The 21,149-nt window shown below is 40.8% G+C and overlaps 1 long non-coding RNA gene across 3 annotated transcripts in view; it reads right to left on the bottom strand.

Moving 5' to 3' along the window:
* The window catches only part of LOC135415057 (uncharacterized), a 114,976-nt gene that overhangs the window by 72,450 nt on the left and 21,377 nt on the right, over window positions 1-21,149 (bottom strand). For all 3 annotated transcript variants that reach the window (XR_010430952.1, XR_010430953.1, XR_010430951.1), the window contains exon 2: window positions 5,368-5,624. This is a non-coding gene — a long non-coding RNA (uncharacterized LOC135415057). The remainder of the gene's footprint in view (window positions 1-5,367; window positions 5,625-21,149) is intronic.

The following is a 21,149-nucleotide window of genomic DNA, read 5'->3' on the forward strand; positions in this document are numbered from 1 at the left end:
TATCTTAGAAAGGGGGGGTAACACACCAGGGCATGGAACAGTGAAGACGAGACTCAGAGCAGCTCCAAACGAGGAGGGATGAAATCAAGCAAAATTCCAAAAGAAGGGATTGAAGAGAGATCAGATGCAGAAGCACCACCCAAGCAAGAGACGGAGGTATCCCACAAACACCTTTGAAACATGAAGCCTTTTTCAAAAGGTGAATACACAACCTGTGCACTTCACAGCCCTAGGACACCAGGGACAACAAATTGTGTGTTCCCACTGGACAAGTCCATGGAGGCAAACACGGAGCTGTGACACAGCCTGTGGTTCAGGACTCCCTAAACCCAGGTTGCTGGAAGGATGTGTGACTCTGCCATGGGAAGCAGAACTACATTCCCTGTTCTTGGACACTTCCCTAAGCTGCAGCTACAGGCTACCATAAGAAGAATTATTTTATGCTACAGGTCCTTCAGATCTGGCTCAGTTATGCATTAGAAGTTTGCTGTGTTAATGTTAGAAAACAAGAACAAGTAACAGTTCTACTCTGAAGGCAACTTCCTACATTAAATCATCTAAAACCTGTATGTATTTATGATTGTGGAGATTTATTCAATTGCCTAATTTACTTTATTAAACATTATTTTCTACACACTGCCAATGCAGAGAGTGATAAACCAGCAAGTTCTAACCAAGCTGATTTTGAGACTAAAAACTCATAAGATGAAAAGTGCTGTGAACAAAGCAGGTCGGGCCCTTCTGAATATTAAATATCATCCTCAGTCATCTAAAGACGAGAATTCCTTCCCCTCCCTATCTTTCAAAGGTGAAATTACAAATAATGCAGCCCTGGAACAGGCTGCCCAGGGAAGTGGTGGAGTCAACATCCCTTGAAGTGTTCAAAAAACGTGGCTGTGGCACCTGAGGACATGGTTTAGTGGTGAATATGGTGGTGGTGCTGGGCTGATGCAATTGGACTTCGTGATCTTAAAGGTCTTTTCTGACTTCAGTGGTTCTGTGATGAAGGATGACATTGTATCTTATACATGAAATTATCCATTCCTACTAAATATTTTACAATTACTCCAGATTTTTAAGTGTACCAACAAAACACAGTGATTTTACTACAAATTCAGCTGTGCCACGTGCAGCAGCGGGCAAACCCACTCTCTGCTTTTGGCAGGACTTGGTGCCATTTCAGCTCTTCTCTCCACGAGGATCTGAGTTGGGATCTGTTCCCAGCACTGTTCAATGAATTCATAAATGACATGAAAAGGGCTCAACAGTGAGATGACAACATCTGTTGATGATACCGAAGTTGTTCGCAGTAGCAAAAGCAGTAAATGAGTGGGAAAAACTGAAAAAGGACTGTGTGTACATTACTGACTGGACAGTAAAATACACATCAGTGAAACTCAGGAGGAATCTCCATGAAATTAAGTGTGAAATAGGATGACTGGAGGTGGGGAAAGTGGTTCAACCTCATGTAGACGTCAGCAGGATCCAAAGTGACTCAACCCTTGGAGTAGGCTGAGCTCCAGAAAACTGTGATTGTCATGGAGAGAGTATGTATGAATTATCTAAGTCACTTCCAGTGCAAGCAGCAGATTTTTTTATGGAGTTCTGGTTCTAAACTGAACAAAAGAATATGGTTCCTCACTGAACAAGCTGCCATGTTAGGTAGGCTGGAGAACCACTGAGTTTTACAGCTCCTAATACTTCTCATTAACGAATTCCAAAAGACAAGTCCAGTAATCATTGTAAAAAAAGAAATCTAGCTCAGTAAATCCCTGTGCTACAGATGCCTGGAGAACGAAGAGTGTGCAGAAGGAGGATCTTTCATTCTGTTCCTGTGCTCCTCAAAAACCCACCTGTGGCCATGGCTCTAGATGAGTGTACAAGAAGAGCTGCTCTCCTGCTCTTACCTTCACTACCTCTCTGTGAGTCCTTTTCTCTGTCACAGGTATGATATCCCTAAGGACTGTTACAGTGTCAGCATCTCTTCCTTGCCTGTTATAAATATCACAACACAGATCACATCATCCAGTTTCACACCACAAAGGGGGAGCTCTAAACAGGCTAATACCAACAACTCTACTGCTAAAAAAACCCCCAAACATTTTATTAGGTATTTCACTGATTTCATAGAGGGATCAACAGGTCCCTAAAATAACAGTAAAGTTGTCGGACCTTCTCATTCTACTCTTTCTGTGTAATCTGTCAGGGAAAATCCTCTGAACTAAACTGGAAAGGCATATCCACAGCAGTAGCAGCTGGAGGGCAGAGAGGGATCTGGTGACTAAGCATAAGGCCTATCAATCATCTCTTAGATAATTCTATATGCAAAACCATTATCATTGCAATGCAGCTTTGATCCCCACAAACCATTCATCCACCAAAGTGCAGCAAAACAGTTCCCTCCTTTTAAAAGGAAAATCAAGCCCAGACAAAAGGGTCCATTCACTATTTGAGTTCCCTCTTCCACTAACTGGAAGGTGACTTGCTGCTTATTGCTCATTTTCACTATATGCTCCTCTTGCTGAGAAGAGAAACTCCCTTTGAAAAATCCCAACCTGAAAAATTACCTGGATTTCCAAGCAACAAGATCAAAGTCCTACCTATTCTAGGAAACAGTCCTATCTATTTAACAAAATTAATGGGTATTTTAATGACACACTACCACACTGTAATTGACTCTTGATACAGTTGTTCTGATGGTATAAAAATAAGGGAAAATTTTAACCACAGCATCAAAATAATCTCTAAGAGAATTACCATATCAGCATTTGCCATTTTTTTCCATTCAAAAAGACATCATCAAGTTACTTCAACATGGAGCATAACATAAATCTTCTGCTACAGAAAAAAGACTACAAAGAAAATTTTTCTTTTTCTGGGTGCACATAGCACTAATTTTTTATAGTCAAGGCTACAGAAACAACTTCTATGTTGATACGTATTGAATCACTTTAAGAGATTAAAATTATTGAACAAATCACTATTCCTGAGCTTCTATTCCCCTTTAGCCCTGTAAAACTTCTCAGGGATAAAGATTATTAAAACATAACCTATATACAAAACATCAGAACTCAATTCTGCCTGGTCACTGTAGTTTCTTTCACACAGCCCAGTTGCCTAAATTTAGCCTGGATGTTTTTATTTTTATTACAAACTATGTTAACAAACTCCACGGGCCTCTCCAGCACCATCCATACTGAACCACAAGGCTTGTAGATGAAGCCTGGAAAAAGTGCCAGGGTCAAATGACCGAGTTGGGAAAAGGAGGATGAGTAAGTGGGTTGTACCAGGAATGAAGTGCAACTCCACCTATCATGGAAAGCTCTGGCTGGGAATGAAATATGGAGAAAAAAGCAGAGGTGAGTTTGATATACAAACGCATTTACTTACACACTTAGAAGTTTCTGAAATGTCAGACAAATAGGCTAAATCAGTGGTTCAAGCTGAACTATCCACGGAGGGAGAGAGGTTCTTTTCTACTGGCACCTTTATAGAGGCAGGTCATCCCTGGAATAGGAACCTTCAAGGAGCTGTTCATCCTACCTGCTTCTCACCATCTGCTTCAGCAGAACCTGGACATCTAAGCTTCATGAGAAGACTCTCACCCACAGTATTCAAGGCAAAACAGAAAAATGGAGGTTCTTGTGTGTGTTTAGCATGTTTTGTAGGAGTATCCAAGATGAAACTTCTCTGTGCACACCCTTGGGAATCCTGCAATCCTTTACCCATATGCTACCCAGCTATTACACGAGGCTTACACAAATACACCCAAAAATGCTCTTTCACAACTATCCAATTCCACCTTTGAGAGTTATTTATGCTTCTTGGAAAGATCTGGATTCACACACACCAACTACCTTTACTGTACTTGCACAGTGTCTCAATTTTGTAGCCTCTCCACTGTGTTTGGTGTAGATGCTTTGCCAGCACACTCCCTTCACATGTGAAAACAGCATTTGTCTCAAAAAACCTCACTTTTCTCAGCTCCACACTGAAAGGAATTAAACAGCCTGAAGAATTACTTCAAAAAGAAAAACAATTTGGCATTTAATATGTAGTGAACAATGAACCAATGAACTGGAAATCAAGTATTAGGGTGGAAAATTGCAGCTGTACTCAGTTGGTACCTGCAAGTATTCACTTCTGAAACTGGGAAACAGCTGTAAAAGGTGTCAGTGGTTACTGGAGAGATTCTGTTTGTATTCCCTCAAATCACAGAGCTGCCACCACACAATTCTTACTTCTTCTTGGACCCACCGTATCTAAAAAACAATGATCCTCTTGTGCTGTGGAAGGGATGGAATGTGAAATCCCATCCACATCCCAACAGAATCCCACAAACATTTTGGCAGGGAAAATTTATTATGTAAAGCCCAGATGGCATCCCAAATATTTCTACTTCAAAATTTAGAACTTTTTTTTTTTTTTGCTTAAAATAAACTACATAAAAGCATCATGCCTAAAATTAACTGTGCAAGAGCATCAGGCAAGGTAACCAGACTTAACTGAGCAGTTATTTGGACTATGGGAAGAATGGGAATGTGGTTTTCTCCATTTAACTCCATTGTCAGAAATGAATAATATTTTTCTATTCAACTACATTTGAATGACTGGCAGAGAAGGAAGATATAATAAGCAGATACATCCAGTAACATATTCTACTTGTAGAAGAACTTTTCCAGTTATCTAAAGCCTAACAGCTTTGCCACCAACTTCTGTAGCAACATTTCAAACTTTCAGAAATGAATTTGCCATTTTTTCTTATTCTTTATTATTCTAATGGGGTTCTTTAACTTAATATTTGTTTTTTCCACAATGCAATTTCAGCTCTGAATCTGGGAAATACGGGCTTCAAAATGGCTTTGGCTGCTGCTTCACCAAAGCAGCTAAACCTGATTATCAGTTCAGTTTAAACATGGATTTAGTCACTGCCCACCCCTTTAGGCTCTGGGATGAAGATCGATCCCTGATTCCGACTGTCATTTTGCAGTGAGCCCACTCCTACATTCCTTTTATATCTATCACTTCACTGAATGCCAAAGAAATCTCAGTGTACTTGGCATGAAGGCTGCACTTCCTATATTTATGCTCCCACTAATGTATGCTCCGTTTTAGTCCTTTACCAGCTTAAAATCATCTGAGGGAAGACGGCACGAAACGCAAAACAGTCCAGGCAACGGTTCTACTTATACAAAATACTGTTCACCCACACTGCTTTCCATCACCACCTTTTCTCCTGGATTTTATGTTTAAATATCCCCAAAACATGAATGGTGGCAATTTTCTTACAGTCGTGTCATGTTTGTTGCTCCACCTCAGACTTTCAGTACTTCCAGAAAATAAATCAGTGTTTTTTAATTGTACTACCTTAACTTTGCTGGCAGAAGCACATTTGATTCTTCAAGGCAGATGAAAGTGAAATGCTCTCTCCAGGCAAGAATTCCTTATATCTGGCAGGCTAACACTTCATCCTTTTTAATTATTCCACAGGTGGTTGCCTTGGAAACTGCCAAGTAGCTCTTGGATTTGAGGGATCCAGCATGAGAAAGTAGCAAGCCTCTGTAGCCACGGCATCCGGATCCACGCTGGCTGCAGCAACAGGAATCAGAACAGTCATGAAAAACCTGCAAGAGAAGGTTAAAATGAACAGGGATTAATTACATTGCTCAATTCTTCAGATATAAAATACAAAGAATGCTGATAACCCCTTAACAGCAGATACAAACTACGTTTTAGGGAGAGACTGCCAGTGGAGCTTCCCAGCACAGCCCTGGATTTCACCTTTGGAGGACAGCGCTGGAATTGTAATGCTGAAGGACCTCACGAGTTCAGCTTTCAGGATCCAGCAAGATGATATTTTCCTCGGCTTCAATAGAGACCTTCCTGAGCATCTGGTCCAACTGCCTGAAATTCAGTGCTATTGTTTAGCTTTGAATAAAAATAGAGTGACTATAAATAGCTCCCACCACGAATGCTGAATCACTGTATTCCGTATCATACAGCAAATTGCTCCCAACTTCATTTAGCTTCTAAAACTAGGAAAATTTTCTTTGCTTAAAACACAATTACAAGCCTAGCAAAGCATCTAATTCTGCTTTCAAGTCGCTGGTCTAGAAGTGCAGAAAATGTTCCTTTCCCTCTCTGATTTCTCGTTATTTCAAAAGCTGATAACTCGCACTTAAATGTACAAATAAAACCGCCACAAAACCAAACCAAAGCAAAACCTAATCACATTTTCTGTCACTGGTCAAGATTAAAAAAATCTCAATTTTTCAAAAACCTTTCGTTTACCCATTTTCACTTTTTAACCGAGAAACAGTTCAGCAATACTCCTCAGAAAAATCATTTTCATTCAAACTATCGGTCATGCAAATGGTCACTTCCACACCCAGAGGCCTCCCTATCATTGCTGATATGATTAATATGCCCAAGTTTACAATGATTTCTCAAGACTTCACTCATATGGAAGTACTTGGATTAGTGGTATTAACAAACTGCCTGGCAGGAACCGAAATAAGACGTGGATTTTCCTTCACCCTTCCATAAAGAGACACCCAAAAGACACAAGAATATGACTGTTAATACTAGAGATAAGTTTTACTACAAACAAACTACAGTAATTATGTATTTAATGCACAGAAAAAAACTCAGGTGAAGTAACAGAAAGAGTTTATGAATGATCCCCCCAATGTCCACTCTGCCCTCTCTTTTTTGCCTTCATCAATCACTTGCTTGATTGAAAATTAGGACACGAAACCATTTTCCTCCTCTCCCTTATCGAATCCCACCAAGGACAAAGCACATTTAAAGTATTCCTACACAGGTTGCGTTCTTCCTATTGGTTCCATAGGTTTTCCTTTCTTGCTTCCCCCTGCACATCTCCTTCAGTCACGTAATTTTCCCCTTTACAAACAAGGTTTCTGACATGAAATGACAAAAACAGGCATTTTCTTTCCCTCCTACCCCAGCACTTCCAGGAGTGACACCTATTTAATCCTCTCTGGATTCAATTTATGATGAACATGAGTTTTCTGAACCCCTCTGTCCTGCCAGCCCAGGGTACACCTGCCATCCAGCCATCCACCTCCATCCTCTGGGAAAGGCAGCCTGCCTCCCTTTCAGCTCATCAGGTTTGGTTTGTTCAGTATCTTTCAGGGATTTTCCCTGCAGAAGTGGCATGCCAAAATACTGTGGAATATCCAGAGCATTTCTCTGTTCCTCCTCTTCACAATTACAGCTATAACCACCACATGCAGGAGAAAACACCTTTTCTGCCCCAGTTCTCCTGAGTGTCTTCAAGAGACTGAGTCTCCATAGCCTCAAAACGACCCTTTTATCACAGATGGATCCTTCCTTCTAGGAAAAGCAGATTTTTCATCCCTGCCTCAGGTATCTTAACATTTCAAGCACGTCTCACTCTGCACTCATGATATGATTTCTTTGCTTCTCACAGGGCAGAGAGAAGAACTCTATGATGTCAACTCAAGAGTGTTCATCTATCACTGTTCCAGCCAAATCTGGTACTTGACCAATTCCCCAAAGTTAGTCCTTTTAACCCACTGAGATGTTTCCAAAACCAGAGCATCCAGTTCTCAACAGGCTCTAACGCCTCCCATTTTCATTTGCCGTATTCTTGGAGCAGTGTCATCCTGAGATCAATTCAAAAGTTCTGCTGCAAATCTTCTTCTAACTTGATTTAAATCCTACACCGTTCGAAAGGAATGTCTCAACAAGCTGATTTCTGGAGTCTTCACCTATAGTACGTGATGAAACTACTGCACCTTTTCCCTGTCATCTCAGAGCAAGTAAATAATTTCAAAAGCTGTAAGAGATGTCTTGCTAGCTTTTTCCTTTTTTTTTTTTAATTTATTTTGGAAACCTTTGTGAGATGTATCTAAATTAAATATGCTCATTTTAACACATACTCTTCAGATATTGTTTCTGTGAGCAGCTCCACCTGTGCACTGAGTTATCTTTGCCATGTTCCTCCTGTTCAAGCTCCTTAACCCCAGTTCTGTCTCTGCCAATCTGGTGATGTGACTTGGTTCTTGGGGACTCAATAGATAAAGGTCATGCATCTGAGCCATGAGATGAATAATCCAATGCCTGACTCTGATTCCTTTTAATTTCTGTAACACTTGCCCCTCCCAGGTGCCACAAAGACACCTGGACCACCAAGGAGCTCGACCAGCTGAGTTTTTGGCCAACCCTTCGAAAAAAGGGATGTCACGCTCCCTGCAGCTCTTTTCTAGACTTGAGGGAATGTTTCTGTCCCACTGTCTCTTCAAAATACAAATCAAATCTTCTGCCTCAGTCTTCAGGGGACACAAATCTTTGCTCATTTCCAGCCCCCAAGCCCAGAGCTGCCTTAAGGCTCATATTTGTCTCTACCACCACTGCAATGAGACCCTGAGTCGCTGAGTGATGGAGGAGCTCCCTGTTCCCTCCTTCAGAATGAGCATCATTAAACACTAAAAGCACTGTAAACTCCAGAGCTCTGTGTTATTAGCAAAATACATAAAACATGGCACTCGTGAATAGTAAAACTAAAAGCAAGATGAATAAAATACTTTTAAGTAACTCCCCTGGTCCACTGTGGTTTCACTTAGTCTTTTTTCAAGCTTGTTCTCAATCCATTAACAACCCAATTTTGCAAATCCCTTTGCATCCCTGAAATAAGTCTTTGTTTCCATGTTGGAGTGTGCACCAACACTGCTGGTTTTCTCCTCCTCCATCTCCATTCCTGCCGAAGGCTCCTTTCTGACCGGTCTCCATCCAGTCCTCCAAAAAGCTGCTCCCCAGAAATAAACTCAGATGCTCTCAGGGAATGCACCATCTCCCTCCTACCAGAGACTTGCAGCTGATGGTAAATACAGCAACCAGGAGAGCACGACAGGGAACCTTCCCCACACCGTACTCAGCAAAGACACAAGGAACTCAAACACCGCTCACGGTGCATCCCACACTGGGGTTTTCAAAAAGGACCAAAAGGTCAGCCTACCAAAACCTCAATTAACAAGACTCGAGTTCTTAATTCCCTTTTTTCCTCTGCAGAATTTCCTGTTTGGTTTATGTAAGGTACATTCAAGCCACGACGGTGCTTCACAGTGCAAAGTTCTTCGTCCTGTTCTCGGTTCCACCCGCAGCTCAATTAATAATTTGGAAAACTTAATGACTTTTAAAATTTTGGTTTCTCCAGTTACGACTTTTTTTTTTTTTCCTCTTAAAAAAGTCTTCAGAACTTGCTATGCACGAAACTGATACACAGCCACAACCACATTCCTTAGCAAACCGGAAAACCAATGTTTTCTTGACAACTGTACTTTTAGCATCTGCAGGAGGCACACAGACGGCTTTTACCAAGCACAAAACTTACTCTGAATTTAATGTTTTGCATATTTTTAAAATAAATGTATTGTAGATAACAGATACAACAGCAAAGACGGACTGTCAGTCAGAGTGAGCCCCACTGCTCTCTTGGGAAAATAAAGTTAAAGCCTCCCACTGACTCCAAAGGCAGTGGGGAATAAGGTTCCAGAAGCAATTAATCATTTGAGATTTTTTCTTAAGAGAAATCCTCTTATTTCAGCACTGTTTACTGATCTTCCCTTCTTACATCTTTTATTTTCCAGCTGAAAAGAAGTTAAATGGTGTTCTAGTAAGAGATGTCAAACTTCGATACTTTTTTTTTTTTGAGAAAGCTCGTCAATTTTTTATGTTTTACTATTTGAAATATAATAAGGAGAAAATAGCAGCAATCTTCTGAAAACATTAATGGCTGGCAAGAATCCCATCTTTTCACAAGGAAAGAAAAGAGCCTGTAAAGAAAATTATTTGCTATTTACTATGATGAGGTTTTAAGGTTTACTTGCAAATGTTTGGTAAATAAAAAAAGGCATCTTTCTCTTAAATTATTTTGAACTACAAACAACTAAATCAGACTGCAAAGCTTTCTTTAAACTGTTCCACCTTCAGTGAAGATCATCACAACTTGGCTGCTTTACAGCTTCACCAGGCTAATACACATCTGCACAATGAATACTGAAACAAAGATGAAAAAGAACAGAAAAGACACCCTTCGCTGTCTTCAATAAAAAAAACCTAAAGTGAGAATTTTAAATGAGAAATATGGGAATTTCCCCTATAAAAATCACAGGTGGCCAGAAAAATTTCGGCCAAGCAAAGTTTTCCCAGAGTTTCAACAAAAACATTATACAAAATATATGTAAAAAGAACCATCGGGTTGTAAGACACTGCCTGGGACAGGACTAGTTAAGAAGAGATGCCAACCAGCAACTACACAAAGGGAAATGAGAAGGTAACCAAGACAGGTAACAAAGTTTGTAGGATCAGTCAGTAGAAATAAAGACATCTGAAGAAGGGAATCACAGAATCATTTAGGTTGGAAAAAGCCCTCCAAGATCATCTGAGTCCAACCATGAACCCAACACGGCCAAGATGCAGCAGCAGAACATCCTCAGGACAACTGTGGCTGGGCAGCTTCAGGAAGCTAAATTTGGGACAGCCCAAAATCAGATGGTCACTTTAAAGATGTTTATGAGTTGAATCACACTGGCAATGGCTCAGATCTCAAGGGAAGGGTTTCCTTGCTCCCCACCTAAGTGGTGGCAACAGCTCTGACGAACTGGGCTGTCAGGAGTTCCTCAACAGAAGTGGAAGGATAAAGAAGATTCCTCTTGCAAAACAAGCCTCTACAGGTGAGTTCATCAATTCCTACAATTAAAATGCACCAAACAGAGCCTGTGCAGGTGAACTCTTGATGAAACCACACAACCAGATAACGCAAAACCAAATCCCAAAAGAAGAGGGAATGATTTTTAGTGCTAAGCACGTGCAAGCTTTCCACTGTGCTGCCAGAAGAGACATGGAATCAACGTGCTGAACAGTGACTTTATGCTTCATCCATTCAGCACTGTTGCTTAAACAATACTGGAATCTTTTGGCAAGAAAATACAGGCCAATTTCATGTAACAACTTTCACTACAGTAAAGAGTCACTGGGAAACTGAAATGCAAGCAAAAAAAAAATAAAATTATTTTGACAGCACTGAAAAAATCAGTCAACACTTTTCAGCAGTATCTGGAAGAAATTTCTTCCCATCTACAGAGAATAACATCAGTACGTGATGCTCCAGAAGACTGGTATATTCTGAATTTCTAGTTCATAGCTACACAGGGACAAACTCCACAGTGTTTTGTGGTGATAGTGTAGGTTTGGAGTCACTCCCTTGCCCAGCCTGTACAATCCTGTGTTGATGGGCTTGACTTGTTCCTCGGGATCTTGTTCTTCCCCCCTCCAGCTCTTTCTTCCAGTATGTCAGAAAACCTCACCCTTCCTCAGACTACAGAGGAAGCACAGATAACTAGTAAAATGTTGGTATAATGTGCACCTCTCTCAGATTTTAACAGGTTCAAGATGCTGTCCTCTTATTAAAAAGCATGATAAAGTATTAAAAACATGAGAGCTGGCACAGATATTTCTTACCAAACACTCTCCTAAGAGAAATAATCATCCAGTGGAGAGAAAAAAATTATTTAGTGTGAATTTCACCTGGTTTAGCATTAAATATTGTTCAACAGTTAGGTCTTTAGATGAATATCAATCTGTATCTTTAAGATCAAGTACATTTTTTGAAAAATTGTTTACTAAACACATGCCTCACATCAATTTTTCACTGAAAATTTTCACTTTCCACCTGATAACACTGAGACTAATTTGCCTCATGTAAGCCCTCCAGTAAAACAATCCAAAGCCCTTTTCCCTTGTGTATTAGCTACCAATTACCACAACACAGATACTAAAAACTTATCAACAAAATAGATTTTAATACCTACATAATACTTGCCTCTGAACAGCCTTTGCTACATCAAATAACCACTTTTTTTTTTTTTTTTTTATTCCAGTGCTCTGATGAACACCTGGTTGTGAAGTTGTGATGTTTAACACCACGAGGACCAACCCACAGCTGCAGACACACATTGCTGGCTGCAGAGAACACGAGCCAACTTTATTCCCAGCAGAAAAAGGCCAAGAACCAACAGCTGAAAGTAACTCCACGGTTTTCACTATCTGCTGATGAAGCCACCTTCACCCATTTCTCATCCCTGACTGTTCACTCCCCCTTCATGCAGCTGTGCCACAAACCAGATCTTGGTGCTGGCCCTGGACAAATGTGATTTTGCTGTTGTTGTTGTTGGTTCTGCAGTGTGGTCACTCACAGCTGTAGGAACACCAGGCCAGGACCAGGGGCCAGTGCTCCAGCCATGCCAGCTGGCATCCAGGCAGGAACTGGGAGATGCTGACTGCCTCTTTCAGCAGCTCTGCCAGTTTATGCCAGCTTAAAATTCCCATGAAACTACGGAGAACTAGACACATTCAAGTTAGAAATGCGGCAAAACACAACAAAAAACCAAGAAGAAAGCACAGACTGTTTATCCAATAGAGCAAATTACTAAGAGAGATGTTGAAATCCTCATTTCTAAGTAACTCCCAAATAAGCCAGCCTGCCTTTCCGAAAAACATCTTCAGCAAATGCCTGGTAATTTTTCAATTCTTCAGTCAAACATGAGCTACTGAGCTCAAAACAGGGAGTAACAGTTACACGTAATGACCTGCAACACCCTAAATGTCAGACTAAATTATCCAACAGCTCCTTCTGCCTCCCATCTTTGAAACGCAGATATATTTTAGTTCCCTCCTTGGCTGTGTCAGATCATCAGGCTTTAACAGTTTGAAACACAAGAGTCAAATCTAATGATATCCCTGCCTGGAACAAGTCCAGGGGTTCAATGTGATTTCTTCGTGTAGAAACAAGCAGCTCTTAACATTTGATCTGGAATTCGTACCTCGTTAGGAGGGAAGCAGCAGAAGTCTCACTTGCTCCTGGTTCCAAAGCTGGCAGAGAGGGAGAAGGAAGGAGAAGGAGCCGTGCTGTGCTAGAGCTGGTCACCGACCTCGTCAAAACCCTCAGCTGTGAGTGCAGGGAATGATAATTTTGCCTGCCACGAGCAGACAGACTCCGTGAGTCGGAAATCTGCACGTTCGGAAGCTCGAAGTAGGAGGGTCAAATTAGAAATCTTGGTTTCCAGCATCTCCCTTCATGCTTCAGTATGTTATGGGTGAGGGAAGATGCCTTTCTCTCTGCCTCAGTAGCAGTGTAGTATTTCATCCTTTGCAAAAAAAAAAAAAAGAAAAAAAAACCCTCTAAATTTACAAGACGTGTAGCACTTGGCAGCATTTCATAACTGCTGAGTGACTGAGATGAGCTCATTTAGCACAATTTTGAAATAAATGTATTATTTTATATAGCTCAGCCTATACATTTTGCAAGGCAATGAGAGGAGGAAGAGACGATACAGAGCATGGCCTGAAGAGTGTGGCCTCTTGCCAGTGCCCACACATACTTGTGCTTCTTTTCCAGCCTCTGTCACATACACACAACCCCCTGGAAAGGAACAATCCGCTCAGGGCAAGTAGGAGCATTTTCCCAATGCTGCCAACTTCTGCCAAAATCCTATTTTCATTTTAAAATAAAGACTGTGCTCATTTAACTACAGTGTCACTGACTTACATAGCAACACCTGTCAGAGAAGTAGAAATAAAGCAAAGCAGCACAGGGCAGGGAATCAGGATTTTGTAATATCCTCTCCTGCTTTCTATGTGACTGCTGCCTTTCAGGGAAGTGGGATTAGTCCCTACTACTGGCAACCTGCACGTTCAAATCCAACATGAAGAGACAGACTATGGATTTGAGGGGAGAACAGCTATGGATATACAGGATAAAGACGTGCTGGCAGAGATAACACCATCAGTTCTCACAGCTGATGCTGCCTGGCTTTACACACCTTGAAAACCAACTGCAAATGAAGCCACTGCACAAAAACATCTCAACCATCACAAGGCTTTGAAGTCCTTTTGCACTTTCTACAAATTCACAGCCTCTGTTTAGATTTTGCTCTTTTAAGTGGCTCAGTTGTGGGACTTCAGACACAAACCCTTCAGCTGAATGAACTGCATGTAGTTGACACTGACACAGCATGGAGAAAAATCCATTGTTATACAAGACTCCTTATTTTTCTTACTCAATAATATTAACTAGGTTTCAAGAAAAAAAAAATACTTTGAGTTTTTTTTAAAAAACCCAGAACAAGAAAAGACATTTCACTCCTGTAGAAAATTAATACCTGAAATTATCAGTCTCCAGTAAGTGTACAAAAAAAAAAAAAAAAAGACATTAAGAGACGCCAGCAATCTGAGGATGACTGAGGAATAATTTTTCTGCTATTTAATTCCAACAGTGACTGCCAGACTGTTTAAGAATGAGATTGAGCAACTAGGGGGACAAGTGGCAGCCTACTCATGTACCAGGCAATTCAGCAAGGGCTGATTTGTCAGGCTGAGAAAAAAAAGGACAAATTAACCCATTTTCCAGCTTGGGCTGATCTGGTTATATCACCAACACAAGCTTAAACCAGCTGGGGAATCAGAGCAGAGACACTGCTGTCGCTGCCGAGTAAGCACATAAAGGAGGCCAGAGGCATAAATCAAATTCAGTAGGGAACTATGAAGGTATTAATCACATAAATATGTACATTTAGGGATAAACCAAGCAAGTTTATTTTGGGTGTTTTTTTTTAGTAAATGAACTTGTTTAAAAAACAAACAAACAAACAAACAAACAAACAAACAAGAAATTTCCTTCTCTTTTTTAAAAGCCAGACCTGAGCTGTCTGCTGCAGAAGGATCCCTGTTTGATCAACGCTGACAACACATGGATGGCACTGGAATTCTGACCTGTATCCATCCCTGCACTACCGTGTTTATGGTCCAAGTAATGCAAAGGTCAAGAATGAATGTACCCACAACACAAAAGACACCCACTCTTGTACATTAGAGGAGTGTGCTTACTCCATTAGTCATAGAGCAGTTATTGTGGCCCGCTCTCATGACTGAAAATACCTTAAATTACCTCAGTCTTCCCTTTGCTATAAAATAATTACAGGCCTGATTCAGTTCCTGAAGAGAAACTCATTTTTAACCACAACTAAGGCATGAGCATTGTTAAGATCTACTAATGCAAAAACAAGTATATTGTTTTAAATAAAACAATGAAATTATTGTTAGTAATAGTAGTAATAGCAGCTGCAAGCTCGCAGGAATTTACTAGTTCAAGCAATAATTAGCATTTCAAAAAATTTCCAGATAAATTCTATGCAAAACCATCTAATTTGGAACAGATCATGCCCTTGTGTAAGCAACACAGTAAGTTGTACTCAACTATTACGTATTAAACTAACCCAGTTTTCCTTTATGTAAGTTGCCAAGAGAATGCCCTTTCTTTTCACCCTCTCTGATTTCCAGAAAAACTGTCTCTGCTAGAATTAGGAGAGTCTGAAGCATGACCAGTAGTTTACCATCAGCAAAGGACGGTTTTTATCCCTAAAAATTTAGAGATAAAAATATTTTTAAATAGAAGTACAAAAATTAAAAAAAAAAATAAAAAAATCACAGTAGTCATGACAACCCCATTCCCTTTCCTTCTGCTCACCCATGTCATCAATATGATACCTAAAATAATCCACGGTAATTAAACTATCTGCAAGAGATATCTACATGTGCAGAAAATAATTCTAGAAGAACCAACACCAGTAAGTTGTCAAGGTTTTAATGTCAGCCAGGAACTAAGTTCCACAGAGCCCCTTGCTCCCAGCACTGTGGGATGATGGGGAGGAGAACCAGAAAAAGTTAAATCCCTTGGGCTGAGATAGGAACAGCTTAATAATTTAAATAAAGTTAAATAAATTAATTTAAATAAAATTTTAATAGTAACAAAAAGGGAGATAACAAAAAGAGAGGAAATAAATGATGCACAGCATCACTGCTCACCACCCACTGACCACTGACCAGCCCATCCCAAACAGTCATTGACCCCTCCTGGACATCATCTTCCATTTTATATACTGGGAATGATGTCCTATAGTTTAAAATATCCCTTTGCCCAGCTCAGGTCAGCTGTCCCAGCCATGCACCTCCTCACTGGCAGAGCCCTGGAAACCAGAAGTCTTTATCCTGGAGTAACCACTACGTAGCAACAACTAAAACATCAGGGTCTTATCAACATTATTCTCACACTGAATCCAAAACATAGCACTGCACCAGCTATTAGGGAAAATTAACTATCCCAGCAAAAACCAGGCTGTTAGTCTTACCACAACTCCTGGAAAAAATATGGAGAGGATTATACTGGGAGTCTTTTAAAGACGAATACAATTCCCAGGTACAATTAATTAACACAGGTTAATTAAAGTGATATCCGTCTATGATAAGGTCACCTGCCCAGGGGATGAAGGGGAGGGAGTGGATGTAGTTTTTCTGGATTTTAGCAAGGCTTTTGGTACTCCCAGCATCCTTCTGGACCAGTTGTCCAGCTGTGGGATGAGTGGGTTCACAGTGATGAACTGGCTGAAGGGGCTCCAGCTGACTGGGGACTGTCACCAGCGGTGCTCCTCAGGGATCAATCCCAGGGGTCAGTCCTGTTCAATGGACTTGTCCATGACCTGGGATACTTTAACCTTTTGGCCAGCCCTGAACTGCTCAGGAAGCTGGATTAGATGGTCACTGTAGGTCCCTTCCAACTGAAATATTCTACTCTATTCTAACTTACATTTAGGTGTAAAGCAAGCACCAGGTGGGAAAGATCCTACCTAATCATTTCAGTAGGGCATTTAGGGCACATCCAAACCTTTCTGTAAAAAATCCGATTTCACCAACACGACTCCATTGTTAACTTTTCCCCCCATTATTTTCAACAGCAGGTCCCATGTCCAGACATGGCCAAGTCCTTTGGGAACATCAGAGCACAGCCCTGTAACTCAGCACCTCTTTAATCAATCCCTACGAGTATTTTAAGACTACAGTCAACTGCACTGCAGAGTCTGATTACAAGAACAGAATAAAACTCATCAAGACTATTTTGGGGATTTTAATGACAGTGACCAAGGTAGCACTGTGCTGTCTATTATGTATTTAGAACTGACAGACTAATTTTATTCTAATCCAGTACATTCCCCTCTAACTGCTTGATTCGATTGTCACTACCCAAAAAAGATTCTACATCAACACGTACAGGAAAAAAAATGGGAAAGCACAATATTCATAATTATCCATTCTGCATGCAAAAGACTATTTTGGCATATATTGTTTTCATTCTGGAAGACAAAAGACCCTACAGATTTCCACAGAAAACCAGCACACCCGTATGAATCCAGATTTCTTACAAAGCACAGTAACTGAATTATGGAATATTGGGATTTGTCCACACAAAGTACCTGCTGTCCAGGCACCCACTCTAGGTAAAGGAGATCCAGTTAAACCAGTGGACTCTTCGGTATGGTTCCTTTCACTGAATCCAATCTCTCCATGAGAAAATGAGGCATCACATCCTAAACTTAAGGTAGCCCTCCGCTGACAATAAAGAGCCCACAGTGACCTGCCCAGGTCAGTCATTCCCTGCTCTTCCTGGAGTCTGGAGGGAATTATCTCGCTGGCAAGTGTAGGCTTCTCCTGGGTGCTTGCAGTGCCACAGTCCTGTCCAAAAAGTTAAAACATTTGGCAAAAAGGAAGATCTGTACTTCTGGTATCAAAAATTATACACGCAACCCCAGAACATTAATTAAAGACACGGTGACCCCGTGGTCACCAGCCAAGGAAATGACGCCAAGGACAAAGACATTCTGCCCTCCTGGTCTGACCACAACCTCCCTCTGTTGAAAAGATGATATTTCTTCATTCCCTGAGAGAAATGAACCATCACATGTGATTTTAGTTCCTGAAACTGCTGGGTCTTTTATACCAAGCCAGGAAATAACAGATAGACAAGAACCTCTGACAGAAGAGAGCAGTTATGAAAATGCAGGTAGAGAAGTACAATTTCTCTCATGCACAGTATACAGCAGTTCCCCTCATTTAATCTTTACATCCTTGACAGCTCAGTGACCTGTGACCAGAAAAATTGTACAAAGAGTGTAATGGGGTGTCAGGGGTTCAAAACCAAACTACCTGTGACCTCTCACAGTACAGTACAGGCATGGGGAGAGGAGAGGTCAGCCTAAGGAACTCTGAAGCCATAAGGTCCATCTTTGCAAATAGGGAATTATATTCTACATCAATCTGCTCTAAACTTTTACCTGCTCTGAAAACGTTCTACTTCTTGGAGATTTTCTCCTTATAATTAGGCAACGTTGTTACCCACATAACACAATGTGCAAGATTAAAACACCTAACACTGCTCTCGTAAATATTTTACTACTTGTGATCACTTGCCAAAGATTTTATACAACGTTTAAAATAAAGAAAAACCAAAACACACACAAAAAAAGGCTTTATTGAAAAGTAAATCAATTCCAATGTTTTCTTAAGCAAACAAATAAGAAAATTACACATTACTGAGTATTTGACACTTGAAGATCCAGAAAAGCTCCTGGGCTGTTTTAACATGCGCTTGGATCTGGTGTCAGCAAGGGGTTTGACTCCTTAAGCACTCTCAAGTCTGATCACTGCACTCCCTCCCAAACCTCCCAGCTTGTCATTCCTGTTAGTGATTCAACTGTATTCCACAGAAGAGAAAAACATCCTTCCCTTCCTGTTTGAGATACATTTGTCAGTCACCTTCCTCTTCCAAGAAATTTCCAAACATCTTTTGAAACATGAAGACATATAAATTCCATTGGAACTTATCAGTCCTGTGCTTAAAGTAAACTGTGCAAGCTTCACCCTCCGTGGCCAACAGCTCCGAGATAACTGAGTTGGGAAACTCTCTCTGGATATCAATTTACTCTATTTCTGTTGGAAAAAAACCCACTTGAGTAACCTTCATGCACTGAGTAGACCCCAGCCTCCACTTCACACAGGCATTTATTCAATTTATTTCTACACAAGATCCTATTCTGTTCACAATATACGGGGTGAGCACTCCAGGCTGTCCTTCATTCTCCCTCTCTTTTCTGCCACTCTCTGTTTCAATTTAAAATTTAAATATATGCTATCAAATAATATCAAATAGTGTTATCAAATTCAACAAACTGATACCAGCTAATGCAAATGAACAAGAACAACTGAAGGCCCTGGAAATGGTGTCTGGAGACACCGACTGCCAAATGGCTACGAACACACTCTGTACTTTTCCACTGTTTGGTTAAAAGCTGCTAAGACGGGTCACATGGATAGATGGAAAAGCCTTATTTAATCCCATGTTGGTTCAATTACCTTTCATCTTCAATAAGCCAACTCCACTGGGCTGCAGCATCTATTGTCCCTAAGACAGTTAAAAAATAAGTAGAAAAACACTCTTCTGCCACCCAAGGCCCTCTGTGGGACTCCTGCACCCTAGATTTCCACTCCTGCACCCTAAATTTCCACTCCTGCACCCTGGATCTCCACTCCTGCACCCTGGATCTCCACTCCTGCACGTTGGATCTCCACTCCTGCACGTTGGATCTCTATCAAACTCCCATCAGATAGATTCAGGTAAAGCTCATGTCCTCGGGCAGAACATGAACTTCTCCGCTCCAGTTCCCAGAACTATTCACACGACTATACAGACACTGCTGGTGAAATTGCTTTCCTGTTGTAACAAATCTTTTTGGTCAAAACAAAAGGTTATGTTCTAACGTTGACAACAACACGACACACAGTTCACTGTCTTTCCCAAGCTCATCCAGTATCCAACACTGCTGCCACTTGTTGCACTTAAAACAAAAAATTCATTTAGCAACTAAAACATTTTCAGTTAAAAAAAAAAAAAAGACTAAAGGGTGAAAAAAAAAATAAAGGACAAAAAAAATTATCAACTACCGAAGATAGAAGCACGAAGACAGACTTTCTGGAAAAATGTTGAAATCATCCTTTAATTGTTAGTTATGATTTTAACATAAATTTCAGGATTTCTGCTTTATCCTTAGACTCTTTGAAAAAGATAAATGAAGATGATTTTTTAGAAATTTTGTTAGAATTACACACAACTTGTTTCTTACTCTTAGGGTTATAACAGCAGAAACTGCCAGTAAGAGAGAAGCTACATCAAATCCTACACCACCCTACAATACCAGGATCTGATTCTCTTCGCCTTTACCATGTATAAGATGCTAATTTTGGCAATAACACTGCTGCAGAGACAGTATTTTCCCCCAGTGCTAACGTAGTTCTACACCAAAGCAAACAAGTACAAAATCTGATTACTCACTGAAACAGCAGCATGGAAATCCCTAGAGCTGTGAAGACAAGCAAAGCCTGCCCTTTTGCTGGGGTTTTTTTTGGTCTTCTGATTAGGGAAACCTAAGTGTTTCATCCTTGCACAAACCTGCAACTGCCTGGAAGAAGCAGCACAGCTTTGGGCCACCAGCTGAGAAAAGCTGATACAGAACAACCCCCTATTTCAGCACGTCTGAACTTCCTCAGCCCCTGCCTCATTTCAACAACAATTCCCTTTCTCCAGTTCACATGATCCATCCTGGAAGCTGAAGGAAGGAGGCTGCTCCATACCCAACTTGCTCTTGGTAGCACCTCATGGGGCTGCAAAATGCAAGTCTGGCAAATCTGTCACAACGGAGTCTAAATGCCGCAAAAATCAGGATTTCACGGCTGAGTACACTCCTAGTGGTAAATGCACACGGGATCCCAATGTGCCACGCTACAAACACTAATACTCACAGTAGTATCTGTGCCATCTGCACTGCTCCTTTTGAAGCCACTGCTCCTTTTGAAGCGTCTGCCCATCAGATGGTCGCCTGCTGCAACCTCCTGCCTCCCTCCATCCTCCCCTGCCCTGCTCCTGCTTCCAAGGCTGTCCCAGCTGTCCTTCCATGAGTCTCACAGCTGAGTGTATGAGACATTATTTAATATGATATTACTCACAGAACAAGATCTCAGTATTGATCTGTTTTCCTAACTCTCAAAATCTGAATGATTATCCTAATGTGTCGCCTTGAACGACTTCCAAAGTACTCACTTTCAGTCGAAGGTTGAAAATCTCTTATGTTGTAAAACAAAAACCTAATCAAATTAATTTGTGTCATTCAATAAAACTTAGAAAGCAATTTTTAATTTAAAGGGTCCAAATAATCAAAACCCCA

This window comes from Pseudopipra pipra, chromosome 5 (genome assembly GCF_036250125.1).
Source record: "Pseudopipra pipra isolate bDixPip1 chromosome 5, bDixPip1.hap1, whole genome shotgun sequence".
NCBI lineage: Eukaryota > Metazoa > Chordata > Aves > Passeriformes > Pipridae > Pseudopipra > Pseudopipra pipra.